We start from the raw sequence: 21,402 nt of genomic DNA, 5'->3' as shown, positions 1-21,402 counted from the left end.
TTCTGGAGAAAGTACGCAATGTGAGGATTCACTTAAGTTGAAGATGTGAAATTTGACATGTAAACTCCTAAATAAAATTACAGAGTACATACTTCAGGGTTTTCGATAATTTCTCTTCCAAGGCGGGAAGGCGGAGTTTGTTTATAATGAAACGAAACCATTACAATACAATAAAATGAAATGAAAGAAACCAAAACGGCCCTGAAGCACTGCAAATCATGAAATCTATTTACTGATAGATAGCTAATATTAGCAAATGAAATGTGCCACTCGTTGACGTGTATTTCTATTTCTGTCTCTATTTTGTTTTCATTTATCTAAGGACGTTGACAATATTCGTAGCTGTGTAATCCCTTAACTTTAGCTAAAGGTTTTCCTGGTATTTGAATCACTTCCTGTCACGGTCGCTAGCTGTGAGTGAGTGCTATGTAACCAGATCATGTGACTGGCTGTGTGCAACAGGAGACCGACTCAACCAAGTGGACATGTGGATATGTGTTACAGTCCACTGGACATTCGAGCGGAGCTAATTAAAGACTTTTTGCTTCCCACCAGCTGATGGATTCCATCTGAACATCTTCAATAGTGCCAACTACAAACTATTTATCACTTGGGCAAATACGACTAAAAACTGTCTATGGCAGCAAAAGCAAGAGTTTATTGGAGGTAATGAATCTCTCATCCCTCACTATTGCATTCCTGAAAATAGAGATGATTCTTAATGAACAATGCCTTATGGAAAATAGATAATACTTCGAAGTATTGATAAATGTATATACTTAAACATTTTTATTATATGTTGACAGTCCACAACCATCTATCTTGGAAAATTATTTTGACGTTACTGCATAGAGCTTCTCTTCCGTGTAGAGTAGTCGCTAACGTTCTCGTCTTTGGTGAAGCGGTCCTGGATTGATTTCCGGTGGCGACACTTGGTCGTAAAAGTGTAGAAGCTGTTTCAAGGCAGCCTTCCTGAGTAAGGTTTTCCTGATTCACACCATGCAAATGCCGGGATGGTACCTGATATACAGGTCTCAGACCACTTCTTTCCTTCCCTTTCCTCGGACAGTGTGATGGCCGAGGGACGTCATCCCTCATATGTAGGGTTGCCAACTGGCCGGTTTTTCATCGGCCTGGCCAGATATATTGCTGTTATTTTGATTAAAGCCGGTGACCGGTCAAACTTCTTACAAACCCCTTTATGGCCGTTTTTTCAAATATGTATTTAGTTCGAAGTATAGATTTAAAAAGTAACTTTCGTTCTGTAAATCCAAAACTGTCACCTTTCGCTACCTATCAAATATTAGCACATTTTATTCATCTGTATACACAGGTTTAAAGAGATGATAGGGACTGTATCAGGGAAAATTTGAAATTGACTTGTAAGAAATTTTATACATTTATTGAGAGTGAAAAATGACTATTTAATTTTCCAAGTCCAAAATTGTCACATAAAGATTAATATACTTTTGTGCATCTGTTTCGATGATTTTAAAGTGGCAGTTACTGATAAATACAATAAAATGATCAATGTCGATTTCAGTTTCTCATTTATAGCACAATGTATCTATTAAGATTATTAGTGAATGTACAAAGGATTATACAGAGTACAGGTGCTAATGCACTTTTGTTCACGGTGATACATTTCCTTCCCATGTATGGGTCCGAACCACGGGCATCATTTCCGACTTCGCTTGAAAGGGGCAAGTGCACTACCGACATAAGCCTTTCACGTTTTGTACTAGTATATTAGTAGACAATGGATTAAAGTATACATATTTTTTAAACTCTTCGGAGGGGGGGCAATTGCCTCCTCCTGCCTTCCCTGGTCCGAACAGAGATACTTCACACTTAGACCTATATCATAGGGAATTTTGGGGGGTACCGGTTTTTTTATTTTCCAGAGTTGGCAACCCTACTCATATGTGACGGACTAAAATGGCCATGGATGCCGAAAGCCCAGAAATCTAATTCTTAATCTTGATCCTCAGCGCTTCTCGAATTACTCCACATTCTATAAAGACATTTTCAGGATCATTTCTCTCTTTGTATCAAATCAAAAGTTGATTTTTCTATATCAATCACGATTTCTTCTTAGTCCTTCAATGGTAAAATTAATCTCATTAGGCATGTCTGTTATTCATTTAATCCCCCTCCCCCTCCGACCCCTCAGATTTAGTCTTAATTCCTTCCTTTGATGCGTAGACTCAACAGAATAATTGAGAATCACAACGGAGAAAATACAATCGTTGAAAATTTTACGCTTTGTGCACACTGGTATTCTATATTTTGATAGGAAAATGTTGCTCCGAAATACGCACCACTCTAGCTTAAAACGTTAACTCTTTCTTTACTGTTGGTGCCGCGGTTGCTCAGTGGTAGCTGGTTAGTTGGTACAACATTGTTATATGTTCATCGTTCCATGCCGTGAAATGATGAATGCTTATATTTTGACTTTTTACAACGGGAACGCCGCAAATATTTTTCAGTCGATCTCGAAAGACAGTCTTTCAGTGGCTTTTTGCAAGCAGCTCTGTCCCACCTGTCGGGAAAGACCGGGAGGCAATGAGTTGTGCTTGTGAACATTTTCTTTGTTGTGATGCATAACCATTATCATCGTACAGCGGAGTAGGTTCGCTCAGAACCACATCTTGGACTCTCTTCCCTGTGGTCGGTCCTAGATTACACCTATATTATCTCCATTTACTTTTGCTATGTAATATTAGTGATAGAGTACAATAAATATTAAGTGGTAGAGCGTTCACCTCTGGTGCTTGGGGTCCCGGGTTCGATCCCAGCCCCTGCCAAGTGAAGTTTGTGGTGGACAAACACCTTGTGCGTGGGTTTTCTCGGTGTTCTCCCACTTTCTTCATTCCACCATTTTATTCATTACTCATCATCACCGTCTCTTTTAGCCTAACCGGCATAACCGTGGGACGTAAAACTCAAAGATTTAATTTCAAAGATTTCATTTTCTTTCTTTAATGTTGTCATCCATAGGCATCTTTTACATTAAGTAGACGTGGGTTTTCACATCTTTTAGTTGCATATGTTCAACCTCTATCGTTGCATTTCCTTCAAAGTTCTTGAAATGAAATTAAGTTTCTAAGTTAACGTCCAACGTTTATGCAATGAGGCTAAGGGAGGCGGTAATGATGATAAATTAATGACAGGATGGAATGAAGATAGTTTGAATAAAAGGGAAAACCGCGATAAACTTCTCACATGCTGTGTTTGTCCAACTCAGAGTTCACTTGGCCTGAGCTTGGGTCGAACCAGTGATTCCACGCACCAGAGCTGAGCGTTCTACCACTGAGCCACCGTAGCCACTTTAAAGATTGTTGAACTTTAGGCTTTTTAATATTCACTGTTAACCGACGTCGCTGCTCTTCAAGATGAACTTTTTTGTTATCTGTTTCCGAAGAGAATTATGTCACCGAAACGAAGGTAAGTTACATATTTTTCGTTTATATTAATTGCTTGTTCACGCGACTAAGGAATAGAACGAACTACTTGTGGGAAAAAAAGACAGAAAAAACGGTTTTACGATTTTTAGAAAATCCGATACTTTTTTAAAAAAATAAAAATCCGTTTCGGATTAAGAACAGTTTTGGTTTTCTAGGAAAGAAACGATTTAGAATCTGAAACCACTGCGAATTTTCTATCAAAAACCTAGTTCGATGTTCTATCAAATCCAGTTTCGGGTCTTATCAAACCAGTTTCAGTTTTGTATAAAGTCTGGTTTCCATGAAGAACCAAATCTATTTAGGTAAACCCGAAATGTCGGTTCTTCTAGAAAGCAGTTTTTTTTTTTTTTTTCAGTTTTGCCAATCTCTAACAGAAACATACATTGAATTAAGTACATTTGTCATAAAAAAAAGTTCTCCTATCCGTATCCCACTATCTTACAGTGTTTGTAGAGTGAAATAGATGTAAATTCTTGCTGGCTCGCTTTTAGCAGTGACAACGCTGAAGGCAACAAAGGGGGCCAGGCGCTCCTCGGATGCATCGTCTGCTCTCCAACTGTCCTCCAGACCTTTTGTATTTTAAACTGCTTCAAGTAATAATACAATTATTATTTTCGGTATGTACAACAATAGCTGCTCCTGCAGATTTCTCTGCTCTTCCACTTGCCCCTTCAAGTTATTAAAGATGGCATTGTCACTGGGTTATAGCCATTACGAAATTGGTGTTGCCAAGCGATGTCAATCCATCTTGTCACTCTGTTCAAAATTTACGATTTTGGGAGGGAACGGAACGAAAATTGAAGACAGAAAAATACAATCACCTAACTCTGTGGTGGACTAATACCGTGTGCATAGGTTTTCTCGGGGTTCTCACGTTTCCTTCCAACTACTTCATTCCACCATTTCATTCATTTCTCATTATCAGCGTCTCCTTTAGCCTAACCGGCATAATTTTGGGACGTAAAACTAAAAGATTTCAATTCATTACATTTTTACAAGAAATACAATACTTTTTTTCTTTTAAGGAACTTGGTTTTTCGAAACTTCTCTCTAAGTGTGTCTGTTCGTCTCGCACCGTCGTTCAGTGGTGCAGCGCTTACCTTTCCTGCGTGGAGTCTCTGATTCGATCCCCGGCCATCTAAGTTCGTGATAGAGAACGCCGTGATGAGTTTTCTCGAAGTACTCTCGTTTCGTCCCTGTTTCTCATTCCACTAATTCTCCCTGCATCATTCACTTGCCTTAATCTTTCGTCTCCCTTAATCTAAAAGATACAATCGTGGGACGTTATACTGAAATATTTATTTTTTTTTTTTTACCATAAATTGAAATTTCGAAAAGATTTCCAAGGCAAAACGAGTTTTTTTTTTCTAAGTAGTTCTTTTTTTTAGATCCTTCCAATTTTATACATAACGGTAGTAGAATTGAAAAATGAAACTTGTACCTGAAATCATGAAATAAAACAAATGATTACGTAAAAGATATGATTTATGAGATCTTAAGTACAAAATGTCACTCAATTTTGTTTAACAATTATAGTAAGCTAAACAAGCTTTGGACATGTACAGGATATTTAGTAATTAACAATAATCTTGTGTTGGGAAGCAACACATCGTTTGCTTTTTTGCTATGTTAAAATTATAAAGTTTGTTTTTCCTGTTTAAATTTTTGATCAAGAAGTGTTTGTGGACGTTTCAATTGTGTTTTAGACAGTGATAAATCGTATTTCGAGTACTCTTTGAAACAAAATGATTCTGGTGCAAAGACGATGGGCTTCCTCGCCAACGTGTTTCTGTTAACAACCATCTTGTACTTTTCTATCGTGCTTTTCGAGCAGTTTTTGTATCAGTTACAAAATTACATCGCCTACCAGGAGCACCGCATTCAATACGACGACACAGACGAGGACTAATCTTTACCAGAACAAATTGTTTGGAAGAAGAGAGGAAGGGATACTTCAAGGTAAGAAAATTACTAATGTACTGTTTATTTTTCAATTTAAGACGATCCTCATTTTTAAACAAAGGATTTAAAATATCCACAGCACTTACTGGTATATATTTAGAACTTACAATAAAGCTACCCTAACTAAAAACCAAATCAAATGTAGTGTCCCTCATTGGAATGGTCTACTCGACCTTTAGTGTCACTGTAACCTTGCTTTTTTTCCCCCACGGAATAATCCCCCTCAGTCCCAAGTCATACGTCACAAAAGCAAGACATAAAATTACGTTAATACATACATACTACACACACATATTATATATATATATATATGGTGCCCTATAAAAGTGTGCTCATTCTTTATTGACCTATCGCTCACATACACTGGAATATTTAGGCTTTTGTTTGGAATCCGTAGAAAATTCATAGATCCCTGCAACAGGCGGCGTTCCTGCTTTTGTCCCTGTTACGACAGAAAAACTTCAATCTGTGTTGTGGTGCAGAATTACTGTGCTGCGTTTGAAAATGAAAAAATGATATGGAATTGATCAATTTAACGTTCTCAGTTACTTCCTTTACAATGCAGAAGACGAATGATTAAAGAAAGGGAATAACCCGAACTTATATGTTTGCCCTCCCTCTAGGAATCGAACCCAGGACCATGAGCATCAAAGGCACGTGGTAGCCGCCAGACCAGCACAGAGGTCGTACTATGTTAGGACCAGGTGAGTCTTGGTGTTGCACACGTAGAGGCACTCTTTATCTTTGTACATGTGTTCCGTAACCATTTTCTAAGTACTGCTACATACTCAATTATCTTTCCCGTATGTTTATTTCCAGCCAGAAAGAAAATGTAGATCGTATATAATTACAAAAGTTGAATCAAATCGATCCTGCACTTTCTTCTCAAAAGAAACAAAAATTACCAGAGGTGTTCCTCAGGGCTCTATTTTAGGCCCTACTCTATTCATAATTTACATAAATGATCTGATAAAAACTTTACACCCCACAAAATGCATGTTATATGCTGATGACATAAGTATAGTTATTACTGAATAAGACCCAAATTTAGTATTGGTAAAGACAGAAAAGTTTATAAGCAAAATAGTTACTTGGTTGAATGCAAATAACCTTCTCCTAAATACAGATAAAACAGTCGCAATAAACTTTCCAGGAAATAATCCATCCTTCCCTTCGCTAAACATTAATGGAAAAGAAATTGAGTATTCTAATGCAACAAAATTACTTGGTGTTTACATCGATGGTGATTTGTCTTGGCAAACCCATGTTAAAACATTAAATAAAAAATTGACTACTTTATGTTTTGCGTTCTTTAGGTTACGTGATACAGTTTCACGAAATAGGTTATTATCGATATACCATGCAAAAGTTCAACCACTCCTCAGTTTTGGAATTATTTTGGGGGGGTCAGCCGCATGCAGTCAAGAAACATTTCGGATACAAAAGAAAATACTACGAATAATATTCAGATTAAATAAAAGAACATCATGTAAACAAATATTTAGATCACAAAAAATTTCAACCCTTCCAAGTCTATACATATATAAATCTATACACTTCGTGAAACAAAACAAACAGATGTTTGTACAAACAAGAGATATTCATGCATACAACACGCGGCAATTAAACGACATTTACGTAGTGCAACAAAATTACTCCAAGTACCAAAAAATGTTCATTTAAATTGTACGAGACTTTATAATATGTTACCATCCCATTATAAAGAGGTAAATCTTAATATGCCTATCCAAAACAAAATTCGTACTCTGTTACTTTCTAAAGCGTATTATTCAGTTCAGGAATTTACAAATGATAACGATGTATGAATATGATGTAATGATGCAACAAATTTAACATGTGATGTTTGTTATAATTTTGTACTTCAAATGGTGTAATAAGTTGTAATTACAATTTGCATTTATATACATATGACAACTGTAGAACTTATAGGAGATACTCACCATATTGTAAGTCAAAACAGGCAAAATAAATAAATAAATAAATAAGAATGGGAGTATGTATGTCCGTACAAAACCAGGTAATATTTATCAAAGTACGGTACATAACCATGATTATCTATATTCAGGGTGTGTCGATGGAGAATGCACATGGTTTCCGTCCATTTACGGCTGTACAGATTGGTATTGACTAAGCAACAAACCTAACACAGAAAATCTTGCGTGTGATAGAGAATCCTGTTAAATTTCGTTTCTGGATTTTTTAGATTAAAAATCAGCTTTTTCCCCTCATAGTGTGCAAACAGTAAAAATGACATAGAAATTTCATTCTATGTTTCTTTTCTTTAACACTTTTACTAATCGTGAATACTGTAAAATGGTCGGTGCTTTGACTAATCGACTCATGGAATTTGATATTTAGGACCAGACTTTCTGTCTATTCTTTAATTTATTCACTCAATTTTGCTGCGTTGCAGGTCTGTCTTTCATATGTGAGGATAAAAATTGAGTTATCAATATGTTCTCCTATTTTTGAGGTTGTATATTGTAGTCTTAGTTTGCTATTTCTAGTCTATGAGAAAGCCTGAAGAGACTTTTCCAAGTACCGTAAGACGTGTTTACTTTGCACACGATTTAAGGAATTTTAAAGAAAATCGCATGTAACTTACAAACGTAATGATTTACAACACTGTATTTTAAACATATAATAGCTAGATATATAAGGAAAACATTCTTGGAAGTTCATTAGTAAACATTCAGTATGACCATAGTTATTGAAATAGAAATTTTGGTGCAAAGTAACCCCATAGTTGGGGTTACTTTGCACAACATACAAAAACGTATGTTCAACAAACGAATATAACGTTTCTCTGCAATGTTTTCCCTTCAGTATGTATACATTTTACTTTCTACAAAACTGCATACAGTAGAACCGATGTTAACCGCCAACATTATAGCCAAAATACAGTTAGATGTTCTATCTTACGGTGACAGTTGAAAGTGCAAAGTAACCCCGTCTTACGGTACCGCTTTTGAAGTAACAGACGGTGGAGTATCCAGTTTCCCAATAAATGAGGGAAATTGAACTTCTGATATCATATTTAATCTTTATGCTAAACTTGTACTCACATATTGTACTTAAAATTCCTAAGGTTTTAGAAAAAAAAAAGTGATAGCAGTAGGTTTTCCATTGCTCCAAAAAATGCTTCATTTATTTTTGAGGAAGGCCACTAAGCCCAAAATAATATAAAACTTGACTCAATTAAATAATAATAAAATTGGGATATTTTTTTAACGTAGGGTGCAATATTTTTCTGAAACAGTCATCATGATTATCGTAGATATTCTACCATTATTGGCAGGTCACTTGCCGCAGTGAGAAACTTCCATTCTCCATGGTCCTCCGCTATCCTTTTCGTCTTCAAGTACGATTTCTCTGTTTTGACATCGTCCATTAATTGTAATCTTCTTCGTCCCCTCCCTCTCATTTCTGCTACCATACATACTCACTAGCACGTCTCTCATGATACAGTTCCATCTTAGCCAATGTCACAACCAGTTTCTATTCCTCCTTTTAATAATATCTAAAATTGTTGTTTTTCTCTCATCATTTGTAACACCCTCTCATTCGTTTTCCGTTCGACCCAACTAATTCTCTCCCTTCTTCTCCACACTCACATTTCGAAAGAGTCCAGTCGTTTTTCATCATTTTTGCCGTAATATCCATTATTTCTGACCCATACAATAAATACTCCATACGAAGCATTTTGTGAGTCTTTTTCTCAACTCTTTATTCAAGATCCCATAAAATAGTACTTCCTTCCTCCTAAAGACCTTTTTTTTTTTTTTTTTTTTTTTTTTTTGTCATTCCTATCCTTACTTTTATTTCACCTTCACACTTCAAATCGTCACTAATGTTATACTACCCAAGTATCAAAAACTTCACAACTGTTCTATTTTCTCCCCTCCTATTTATATATTTAACCCCGACCGCTTCGTTCCAATCACCATGGCTTTTGTCTTTCTCATATTTATTTTCATTACATATTCTTCACAGCCCTTTCTGAAGTTTTCTAACATCTTATTCATTATAAATGATATTTCTCGAGCATTTACCTGAATTGAATTGCCAATGTGATCCCTACGAAACAGATAAATTTGTGATTGGTAATGCAAACTTGAAGTTGAATGAATGACGGCAAATTGTCAGTAGAACAACATACACTCAAACTGTGTTGGGCCACTGTATTTTTAACCTTATTTTTGCAATTCCCGACCATGGCCATAATTTAGGCTACGCATACCTAAGCAAGCCTATTGCTATGGTATAAAGGTAACCAAGAAAGTTCTGTCGCTTTTTCACTCACCACCTTCGAATATCGATATGTCACCTAAGACGTACCTAGAAGGCCAAGAATTCCATCGTGGTAGAACTTGGTGAGTCGTGAAGCGAAGAAGGTATCAAGTGCATTTTGCACCTCTACTAGAGATTTGAACTGGCGTCCTCTAAGGTGATTCTACAAGGAATAAAACAGGTGATAATCGGACGGCGAAACGATCGGAGAGCATGGCGGATGCAATAGTGTTTCTCATCTAAGGCGTAGAATGGTGTCCCGGGTCATCCTAACCACGTGGGGCTTAGCGTTATCCTGTAACAGGAGGATCCCTTTGCGATTCAGAAGTGCTGGCTCCAGTGTTTTGAGTTTTCTTGAACACGGCTCAACTGCTGACAGTACTCACTTGCATTGATACTCTGGCCAGTTGATAGCAGTTCCCAATGCATGATGCCACGAGCAGTAAACCAAACACACAGAAAGCCCTCCTTGTGATGCAGTGATGGTTTTGGCTGTCTTGGAACCGGTTCAAGGGATGCTAACCAATGATGATGATGCCTTGCACCTTCGTACAGAACCCACTTTTCATCGCATGTCAACACCTTGTCCAGAAATTTCTCCTTCGTCAGACGAGACATTTTCATTTTTGTTTTAATTTTTTTAATTTAAGGCCTTCACATTCCCCTGAAGTTGTCAATTACTTTCGGACTTATTATAGGGCAGTTGCAACTTTGCCTCTGCCTTTATTTTCTCTCTTTTACTTTTATTTTCGTTTATCTCTCTTTTCTGTTCGGCTATTATTCCTCAGCAGGTTGAGGTGAGGTATATTTTTCTAGCATGACATCTAATACTTTAAACCATGCCCTTTTATGTATCTTTTCTTTTTTATTATATATTAATTTTATTATTATTATTATTATTATTATTATTATTATTATTATTATTATTATTATTATTATTATTATTATTATTATTATTATTATTATTATTATTATTATTATTATTATTATTATTATTACAAAAGAACGGACAACCCTGTAAAAGAATAATAAATACATACATAATATAATTTCTTTTTTTTCCTTCATTTGTCATTCATTAAAACTTTCATTGCACTATTTTGGGTTGCTTTCTCTCCGCCACCTAAAAAGAATATACATTAATAATAACATGGCTACAAGAGACACATGCGAAGCAAATATTCGTTTAGTACAAGTTTCTTCTGAGTTTTTTCCTGTTTTTTGTTATTTCTTTTTATATAATTATTATTTTGTTTACTTCTTGAGATCGCACCAAACATTCACATTTAAGAGACACAAATAACAATATGACACTAGCACTGACACTAAACACAAAACAAAAGTGGCATCTTTCTATTCCGGTTTTCGTTCCAGAAATTTTCTTTTATTTATTATTTGTGGACAGAATTCTGTGTTTTTTCTTTCTTCTTTCTAAATCTAGTTTCTGTTCTGTTCTCTCCTTCTTCTGTTTTCAATTCTTCTATTCCACATGTTTCCTACTATGTGTTTTGTCAGCAAAGAATGTAGCAGGTGTCTTCTCGCGTTGTCTTCTGGCCCGGAGTAAAATCATGTGGGACCCATCGATCCAACGTGCAGTGCTTTCCAAGTTAATGAAGGTGCTGCCGAATTGTTTCTCCACTTGCACTGAATTACAGTTCCAGTTCTTCACATGTCTGGTCACTGTTCGCATCAATTGCTGCCTGAAGATATTCAGTTTGTACATTTGTTGGTCTTCCGGCAAGTGGTGCGTCGTCAAGTGTTTCTTCACCGTTCTTGAACTTGTTAAACCACCGCTGCACTGCCCGCGTAATCACAGCACTCTCACCAAAAGACTGGCATATCTTCCGCCCCGATGCATCGGCGTTTGATCCCAGTTTGAACTCGTACAGCATACACGCCTTTATGACGCTCTGTGGAGGTCCCATGTTCACTTTGTCCTTAAGCAATTTCACGGTGTAACTGAACTACCACAATCAGGTAGTATGTTGGATATACTAACACCAATAACTGACCTTCGGCTTCTCTCCATTCGCATTCAACTCACTGTGTGAGGGCCAATTGAACACAGACCTCCCCAAAAAGCGACAGAACTTTCTTGGTTACCTTTATACCTAGTCCAACAAATCCAAAACAAAATAAACCTAAGATACCATGCAACCCTTAGATTATTGTCCCAAATTTTGGTCAAAGCAGAGGGATGATGATGTAAAAGTGAATGACAATCTAAAATGTGAAATGTATATGAAAATACCTGAGACAAATCGAAGAAACTCTAAAAAAAGCTACGGATACAATCTAAATCTACGGATACTGATACAATTCATTAAAACTGTATATGGGATCGTAAAGATGACTTTTTCGTCAACAAATCTTGTTATAAAAGTTTCGATAGAATTTTAATGGTGTTCAGAATTTTTTTTAGTGTTTTCTAAAATTAATGGAATAAAATCTTTAATGCTCCATAATTTTGCTCTATGGGCTACAGAAAATGGATGTTTTATAGGAAATCAATGTTTGTGAATGAATTTATTGAAGAAATATGAGGGAGGAAACAGGAGAATCTCTAGAAACCTATCTGGCGTGATGTTTTATAGGAAATCAATGTTTGTGAATGAATTTATTGAAGAAATATGAGGGAGGAAACAGGAGAATCTCTAGAAACCTATCTGGCGTGATGTTTTATAGGAAATCAATGTTTGTGAATGAATTTATTGAAGAAATATGAGGGAGGAAACAGGAGAATCTCTAGAAACCTATCTGGCGTGATGTTTTATAGGAAATCAATGTTTGTGAATGAATTTATTGAAGAAATATGAGGGAGGAAACAGGAGAATCTCTAGAAACCTATCTGGCGTGATGTTTTATAGGAAATCAATGTTTGTGAATGAATTTATTGAAGAAATATGAGGGAGGAAACAGGAGAATCTCTAGAAACCTATCTGGCGTGATGTTTTATAGGAAATCAATGTTTGTGAATGAATTTATTGAAGAAATATGAGGGAGGAAACAGGAGAATCTCTAGAAACCTATCTGGCGTGATGTTTTATAGGAAATCAATGTTTGTGAATGAATTTATTGAAGAAATATGAGGGAGGAAACAGGAGAATCTCTAGAAACCTATCTGGCGTGATGTTTTATAGGAAATCAATGTTTGTGAATGAATTTATTGAAGAAATATGAGGGAGGAAACAGGAGAATCTCTAGAAACCTATCTGGCGTGATGTTTTATAGGAAATCAATGTTTGTGAATGAATTTATTGAAGAAATATGAGGGAGGAAACAGGAGAATCTCTAGAAACCTATCTGGCGTGATGTTTTATAGGAAATCAATGTTTGTGAATGAATTTATTGAAGAAATATGAGGGAGGAAACAGGAGAATCTCTAGAAACCTATCTGGCGTGATGTTTTATAGGAAATCAATGTTTGTGAATGAATTTATTGAAGAAATATGAGGGAGGAAACAGGAGAATCTCTAGAAACCTATCTGGCGTGATGTTTTATAGGAAATCAATGTTTGTGAATGAATTTATTGAAGAAATATGAGGGAGGAAACAGGAGAATCTCTAGAAACCTATCTGGCGTGATGTTTTATAGGAAATCAATGTTTGTGAATGAATTTATTGAAGAAATATGAGGGAGGAAACAGGAGAATCTCTAGAAACCTATCTGGCGTTTATAGATCTAAGGATTTCTCATTCCAAAGCTGACCAGTCTATCGTTTAAGGAAAAACTTTTTTCGTTCCTTATTTTTTAAAAATACTTTTCGTGACTATTAGACTCACCAGGGATACGAATACAGAAGTTCCGAGGACAGCTAAAGATATCTATGGCCTTCAGAGAGTTCGAACCTCGGATAATTTTCATCTCACAATCTTCAAACTAACGCCGCAGGTTGCTAGAATACCCACACCACTTAACCCTTGAAAATTAATGTTTCTTAAGAAATCAAATCACTTTCTTCTAGTGTGTCACTACTATGGGACAATTAATAAGTACCATTGCCTTAAAACCGAGCCCGTAGCCGATTATTCTCACATTTATTGAGTTTCCATCCGTCTCATATTTAAGTACAGGAAAGTAAGAAAGTTTCTTTAAAATTTCTTTCACATTGTTTCCCATTGTATAAATCTTGTTGAAATGCGGTAGGATTCAAATTAAAACTATAACATTCCGAAAACTTATACCCAATAGATCTTTAAGTTGACGTGTACCCTTGAAACTGTATCAGTCTCATATTCAGGTCATCACTGGAGTTAATTTCCAAAATTGGCCGTCCGTTTCCAGCAATATTTTGAAAATTTACCGGGGAGAAATTGACTCGTTTGTGTGACAGATAATACGAAAGGAGAGTGGAAGTTGTATTTATTTGTTTATAAGTGCACTGAGAAAAATCCGTTCTCCGGGCAGCGGTATATTGTAGAAATATACGGATCCCTCTTGTTTACTACAGAAATTAGTATGAAGCATACGTTATCCGTATGTTACATAGGCCCTGCCCTTAGATGTTACATCATGTCGTTGCAGAACGTCTGACATCTAACAGACTTCTTTATATTACATGCATATATGCATGTTTCCTTCGTCAGCTATATGTTATATACTTCCATTTGTATGTGAGATCCTGACCGCCTATATTGTTTCATACGGAAAGCACGTACACATACAGAAAGTATTATAAAACACGCGTTTTCAGTTATACGTTTGCCTTATGTTAACGTTAAGACCAAAAACTACAGAATTTACAAATGTAACATACGATTTTACGTACTCTAATACCATTTTTTTTCTCAGTGTTATAGTAAACATGGAATTATTTGGCAAGCGGAGAGAACTACTTCGTTCAAGGTAGCTTGATCGTTGGATAATGAGAAACTAACAAGCACTGTGTTCTGAACATGGCTGCAGGTGTGCAGAAACGTTCCATTTGGGCTCCTTACACAGAGACGAGAAATCACACTCTATTAATTTTAAGAAAATTGGTGAAACTTCGCTAATCCTAAGCTAACTCGACCCTCCCCTCCTTACTTATCCCTATCTTACTCTACCCTACCCTACCGTACTCTATTATACCATTTTAAAGTGTCCTAAAAAATTGATGATTTTTACATTTTTGCTGGTTTTTATACTTTTTGTCGAAAAAAGGCGGACAACCAACTTCGGAATAAATGTCTTCCATTGTCTCTGAACTGCAGTAACATTCTCAAATTTCCAGTGGACTAAATAATCTCGTTCCAGCCTTAAAAGCTGAAACGTTCATCCTCTGTGTTGATGTTACTCTCTTAACACTAATCGGGTCGCGCAACTAGTTCGACGTTTCTGTCGTTACCTGTTGAGAAAACAAAATAATAGTTTTTCCCTAGAAATTTAAAGTTCTAGGTTGGAAAATCAATTATCTAAGACATTTCGAAGTGAGTATAATTTTCATGATGCACCACGGTACGGGCGTTTCACTATGAAGCAAATAGCTACCATTTAGGATGTTAGTGTTGGTTCAATACACATTACTACCGTGGTGTTGACGTCTGTGCAGAAAATGTACGCTGTTTTCAGAGCATAATTGTTACATGAGATGAAACCTTCTCAACTACCATCAACCTGAAACAAAGACAGAATGCAACATGTGGCTTCATACCTCGTCAATTCAGACTCAACTACCAAAAAAAAAAAAAAAAAAAAAAAAAAAAATGATGTGCACTGTCTTTTGGGATTAAAGTTAGGTAATTTTGGAATATTACGTGAAGAAAGGAGTAACAATGACCAGTACTTTGTGCAGATATGCCCCAAAAATCGCATTTGCCTTTCAAACAGGAGCAACTAACGGGGACTTGTGAGTTCAGGTGTGTTGTTACTTCATAGAACGCCTCACCTCGTGCTACCCGTTCAACGGTTTGCACAATCGAGAATATGATCAACTTTGATTAGGATTTAGGATTTTAGATTTCTGAGCGTTCGGCATCTAAGGCCATTTAGCCCGTCACTTTTTGAGGGATGACGTCCCTCGGCGAGCACACAATCCGGGGAAAGGGAAGGAAGCGGCCTGGGACCTATAAGTTAGGTACCATCACGACATTTGCCTGGTATGAATGAGGAATACCCAGGAAAACTCGTTCAGGGTGGATGGCCTGAAAAAGCGTTGTACACTTTTTCGACCGATGGGCCCCACGGGAATCGAACCCGGGACCGCTCGCACCGGTGATCAAATTTGAGTTTCTTACAGAATTATCCATATTTCGGTCCTAATAACTTTCATGTTTTCAAACTGCTCAAAGAGGTGATTGTTAAGTACGTATTTCCGGAACAGTTAAGAGGTGAAAATCACGTAAACGAGTGGCTACAGTGACAACCAGGAACACAGTTTTTTTTCACTAGGTTTCCACAGATTTCTAAATCACTGGTGCGGTACATTAAATTTTACTATATTCCTTAATTTACCAAATATAAATTTATTGGTATATTGAATGATTCTCGTAATAAAATCAACATGTTCCTAGAACATATTATTCTTTATTATGGGTAACATTATCATTAATAATAAAAATATTTACATAAAATTGATAATAATAATTTTAAACCGTAGAGGAAACTATGGGGTATGTTTTTCTTTGAAAATTGTAAATTTTGTTCCTGAAGAAATATGAAAATTTATTTCCACGTAAGACATTGCTAAACAAATGAACGTTGAACTCCTTAGTAATACTATGATAAGTGTAGCCTAAATATTTAATTGGTTAGGTAAATAGGCACAGGATGAATCTAAAATGTTTATCATATTTGATACTTTCTGCTGGACGAGAGACGACGTACTACAAGATTCTTTGATTCGCATTGCAAGTGGTGCAATTATTCTTCGAATTGGGGTAAAGATCGTTCTGTTCTTTCCCTGATGGAAATGCCCGGTAATCCCTATAGTCCATTTGTGAAGGAGGAAATCTGTTAGCGTCTAATACATACTGAGTGGTTGGGTTTGTTGTAGGTGTAGTAAAGGTTTCGCAGCAACAAGAAGATCCGGGAAAAGCTCCCATCTGTTTCCTTGGTATTTGAAAAGCTCCATTATCACAAAGACAATCATCTCTGCTACCTTGATAGTTTCCTCCACCATAATTATACCCACTATGTGGAGTATAACTACCCCTCGCTGACTGCAAATAGTCTGACGTTCTACGGAATTCCGTCGAAGACATTGGTTTAGCATTCCATCCTTGGTTAGGAGGACGTTGAGGTAAAGGTGTACCTCTACCAACATCGCCATAGCTGTATGCTCTGATGTAAGTTTCTAAGCATGGTGGAAAACATTTACAATTTCTGCACTGACCAGTAACTGTAATCTCGGGTATATTTTTCATTGACTTGTCATAATCCACTGGAGTCTTTGGCAATTCAATAGTAACCCTCGGACTCCTATTGAAGTCCATATCATATTCGCTATCAGTTGATCTATTTGTTTGCTTTCTCGAGAGTATGGATTCTCTTGTCAGCATTACTGAGTCCCGGACTTTCTGAGCATGAAATTCCATACTACTAGGATCTTCAGTTTCGTCTATGAGTTTCCTTGAAAAGGTTGGTAGAGAGTCGCGCTCATGTTCTTCGTTTTCTATGTTGCCCATTTGTTCCATGTTTTCAATAGTTTCAGGATTAGAGAATTCGCGACACAGTTCATTACCATCAAATGTTGGTTCATTCCAAGTATCACTTTGGACAGTAGCTGTTAGGTCATCTAAAGATTTTTCACTTCCATCGTCACTTTTCATAGAATCAGATTTCAAACTGATGTCATTAGCCTCTTGTTTATTATTTCCCGATTCGTGAATCACATCTTGATTTGACGTAATAAACTCCGCAGATTGAGCACTCGTTTCGCTGCTAATGGATGTGGAGGATTTTAAGTCGTCTTCTGTTGAAACTTTTCTTGGTTGTTTGGAATGTGTCGAAGCATTATTACTCATTCCTTCATCTTCTTCTGTTGAAACTTTTCTTGGTAGTTTCGAAGCATTATTACTCATTCCTTCATCTTCTTCAGAAATGACACTTAACATGGTGTCTGAAACACTTCGCTTATCGGAATAATAACGGCAATTATCGTCTTCCTCTACTGTAAGTTCTCCAAAATGAACACTTGGCCTTTCAGTGCTTTGCTTTCGTTGTCCATCTTTTTCTTCCTCAAAATCTTCGTCAGCTTTTTCTTTCTCAGGCACTGAAACATCACTTTCATTTTTATCCACATCTTCTCTCGTGTCTTCCGACGAACGGCCATTTTGGGAAACTGATATTGTCTCATTGTCCTCTGAACTTTCTGTCGAGCCTTCTGTTGAGGTTGAGGTTGATGACGAGCTTGATGACCAACTTGGTGAAGCTTGTACGACGTTGAAGATTAAGTAATTACCTTTAGTACCTCCAAAATTAAATAAAGGATGCTTCTTAAAATTTTTCATAGACACATTAAGATCAGTAAGCATTTTGGAAATCCTATTATACATTTTAAATTGACTATCTTCTTTTGAATCGTTTTGTTTTACGTTTTCATTTACAATGTTCGGCTTATGTTGAAAGACTTTTGTTTCAAGGAATGAAACCGTTTTAGGTTTACTTCCTTTAACGTTTTCAAGTGTAGGTTGTTTCTTAGACTGAAAATCTGTAATATTCTTATTGCAGTGTTTATCTAAAATGTTGTCTGTTTCAGATACCGGAATCATTTTAGTACTTTTATATTCTGATTTCGAGCTAGAAGTATCTTGAGAATTTGCTTTCATTTTTGTAACTAAGACTTTATTCACTGCAGACTGGTTTCGCTTGGAGTCATTAGGAGTTTCTGCATTTTTTGGCAGTGCTTCTCGTAAATTTTCTTTTTCTAGGGCATTTCCGTTCTTCTCTGTGCGCTTTTTATAAAGAATAGATTTTATGTTCTTCTGAGTTTGAGGTTTATAATCCCTTGTTTCAGGTGTTCCATTTCCTCTGTTGCCTTGTACATTAGACACCCCACTGATGTTTGAAGTACTACATTCCTTTGTTACTGAATTTTCATCCGCAGTGTTGCGCTTCATGCGTTCTTCGCGGAGTCCTTTTTCTGCATAATATCTACTGAGTATAGACGTAGCTCTATTCCGGCCTCCATACTCAAGCTCTTCAAAGCTGGATGACGATGAGCAAGATAAATCATACCTTGGGAGATGAGTCCACTGTTTACAAATAAACTTTATGTACCCCATAATGAATGCTAACCCAGTTGCTGATAAAGCGAAAACCAATACATTCCACCATATTGAAGAAGACATATTATCTACTGTTACATTTTAAACTAAAACTGAAGGCAAAGTAATAAGAAAAAAATACATAAAATTTTGAATGATGTTATTGTAATTTAAACGTTGCTTAGTTGTTTGTTTCATTGTTAACTTATGAAATATGCTAACAATTTTCCTAAGTTATATAAAGTCTTCTTTCCTAATTTACTGGTAGTAGTTGTTGCATTGGTGACTCCACTATAGGTTAGAATCCTTCTCTAATTGAGTACATCTAACAAACATTATTATTACTACTATTTTGCGTATGCCCATCAACCAACACGCGATCACATATACAATAATGTTCAAGTCTCTATATGGTTACGGTCTTTGTCTTATCTCGAAATAATTACATTGAAACAATTCAGGCCGGTAGGCAGCCTAAAAATGTAGGAAAAATGAAATGAAATCTTTAAGTTTTACGTCACACGATTATGCCGGTTAGGCTAAAGGAGACGGTGATAAGAAATGAATGAAATAGTGGAATGAAGAAAGTGGGAGGAAACGGAAGAACTCTGAGAAAACCCACGAGCACGGTGTTTGTCCACCACAAAATTCATACGGCGCGATCTGAGATCGAACCGGGAACCCCAAGTACTGGAGGTGAACGCTCTACCACTGAGCCACCGCGCCCCCTAAAAATGTAAGGGGCCGGTAGAAGTTGGGGGCTGGCGCGATCCAACCGTGTAATAGTTCATAACTATATTATAGTTCATTTGCAAGCCTACCGTGAAAATTTTAGGGAGGGCAGTAAAAATTTAGGGGGACCCGGCCCCTAGAACCCCTTGGATACGGGCCTGAAACAATTCACATTTAAGTTGCAATTATTAAATCGACACAATAGTTTTAAATCGACAAATTGTCTGCACGCTAGCGATATCTATCAACATTAGGCAGACTAGCGAAGGCATGGTGATACATCTTTAGAATGACGGCTTCTATTAGTAATTAGTGTGATGCAATCAGGGATTAGAATTTTTATAAATAATACTAGCCTCTGGTTAGCTGAGGACTCCGCCCCCAAACCCCAGCATTTGCATCCCCTACGACTTCGCACCTCTTAAACACACATTTCTACCGAATTTCCAGTTTCTTCTCCTATTTCAACTACATAAAAGATAAGATTTTGTATTACAAGAAAACACTCATTTAAATAACATGGGAAATTTCTACAGCTGCCCTTTAGACCCCTTAAAAATTTTAAAGTATTCACTTTTGGCAATTTTCGTGTGAGTTAATCCCTGAAGGCTGTAATCGTGCCAAATTTCATCATTTTGATCCTACCGGAAGTGCTCTAAACATTTTTGGGTATAGAAGATGTCCCTTATAAATAACATGGAAAAGATTTTTCAGTTCCCCATAAAAACCACTCTACAATTGGAATTTTTAATTTTTAGTGAGGTACTTAGGTGACACTAACGAAAATGTACAAGCATACCGAATTTCAAATTTTTATTACGATTCCAAGTACCTAAAATGTGAGATTATAAGAGGCTCATTTAAATAGCATGAGAAATTTCTTCTTCTCCCCTTTAAATCCCCTAAACTTTAAAAATATTCCTTTTTGGCAATTTTTCTGTGGATTAGTCCTAAAAAGCTACAATCATGTCAAATTTCAACTTTCTACGTCAATCGGAAGTGTCCGTTACTTAATGTCAGTCAGTTCATGTAGTCTTATATATAGTTTTACATATAGTTAGGATAATCTAAATGAGGTTTAATTTTCGTTAATGTCCTTTAGTTGTGTCATTAGATATTCTGTTTACAATAATCAGCATCGTAGATGTAGAAATGCTGTCTCAATTAAACGAATCATCTTATATAATGTTCAGTAATGATTACTCCATTTACATTTCTTTCTTGGTCTGTGAAATTGTGCGTTGTATACATCCAATGTTATTATATTAATTGTATTTATACTTCATGTTCTTACGGAACGTCGAGGTGACGAAGGTGGTCATTTAGTTTATGAAGAATTAAAGGGAATTGAAAACAGTTCTTAGGGACTTTTGCTCGAAGCTTCTTTAATTTGAATGCGGTGGCCCATAATTTTTATTTCTTTAGTGCTTACAAGTACATCCTTTCCTAATTTCACGTGTAGTTCACACATTTTCTAAACACAAGCACAGAAAGCGCAAACACAAGCATGGGGCTAAGAAAGGCTGCAAATTACCATAACCAGAAGTCATATAGGGATTAAGTAATGTCGAAAGTTCTGGACAAAAGATTTTTTTTTTTAACTTTTGAGCGATGATATAGGAGAATGAAGTGTGGTGATCATGAGAAACATCGAATTAAGGATTTTATCAAATCTACACATTTCATGGTCCCTACATGTCAGAAGTGATTTTTGAGTATCTATCCATTAATTTGTTTTAATGTA

General features: G+C 36.4%; 2 protein-coding genes across 4 annotated transcripts in view; both read left to right on the top strand.

Annotated features, from left to right (window-relative positions):
- LOC145662247 (glutamate receptor 1-like) overlaps positions 1 to 21,402 on the top strand; it is a 1,126,308-nt gene that overhangs the window by 884,896 nt on the left and 220,010 nt on the right. The window lies entirely within an intron of this gene.
- LOC145662246 (uncharacterized) overlaps positions 5,075 to 21,402 on the top strand; it is a 78,114-nt gene continuing 61,786 nt past the window's right edge. The window contains exon 1 of the mRNA XM_081727623.1: positions 5,075 to 5,426. The gene's annotated coding sequence lies outside the window, so the exon portion shown is untranslated. The remainder of the gene's footprint in view (positions 5,427 to 21,402) is intronic.

The sequence above is a fragment of the Thermobia domestica genome, chromosome 10 (genome assembly GCF_964235325.1).
Source record: "Thermobia domestica chromosome 10, izTheDome1.hap1.1, whole genome shotgun sequence".
Classification (NCBI taxonomy): Eukaryota; Metazoa; Arthropoda; class Insecta; order Zygentoma; family Lepismatidae; genus Thermobia; species Thermobia domestica.
The sequence above is the reverse complement of the archived record's forward strand: the minus strand, read 5'-3'. Positions and strand labels throughout refer to the sequence as shown.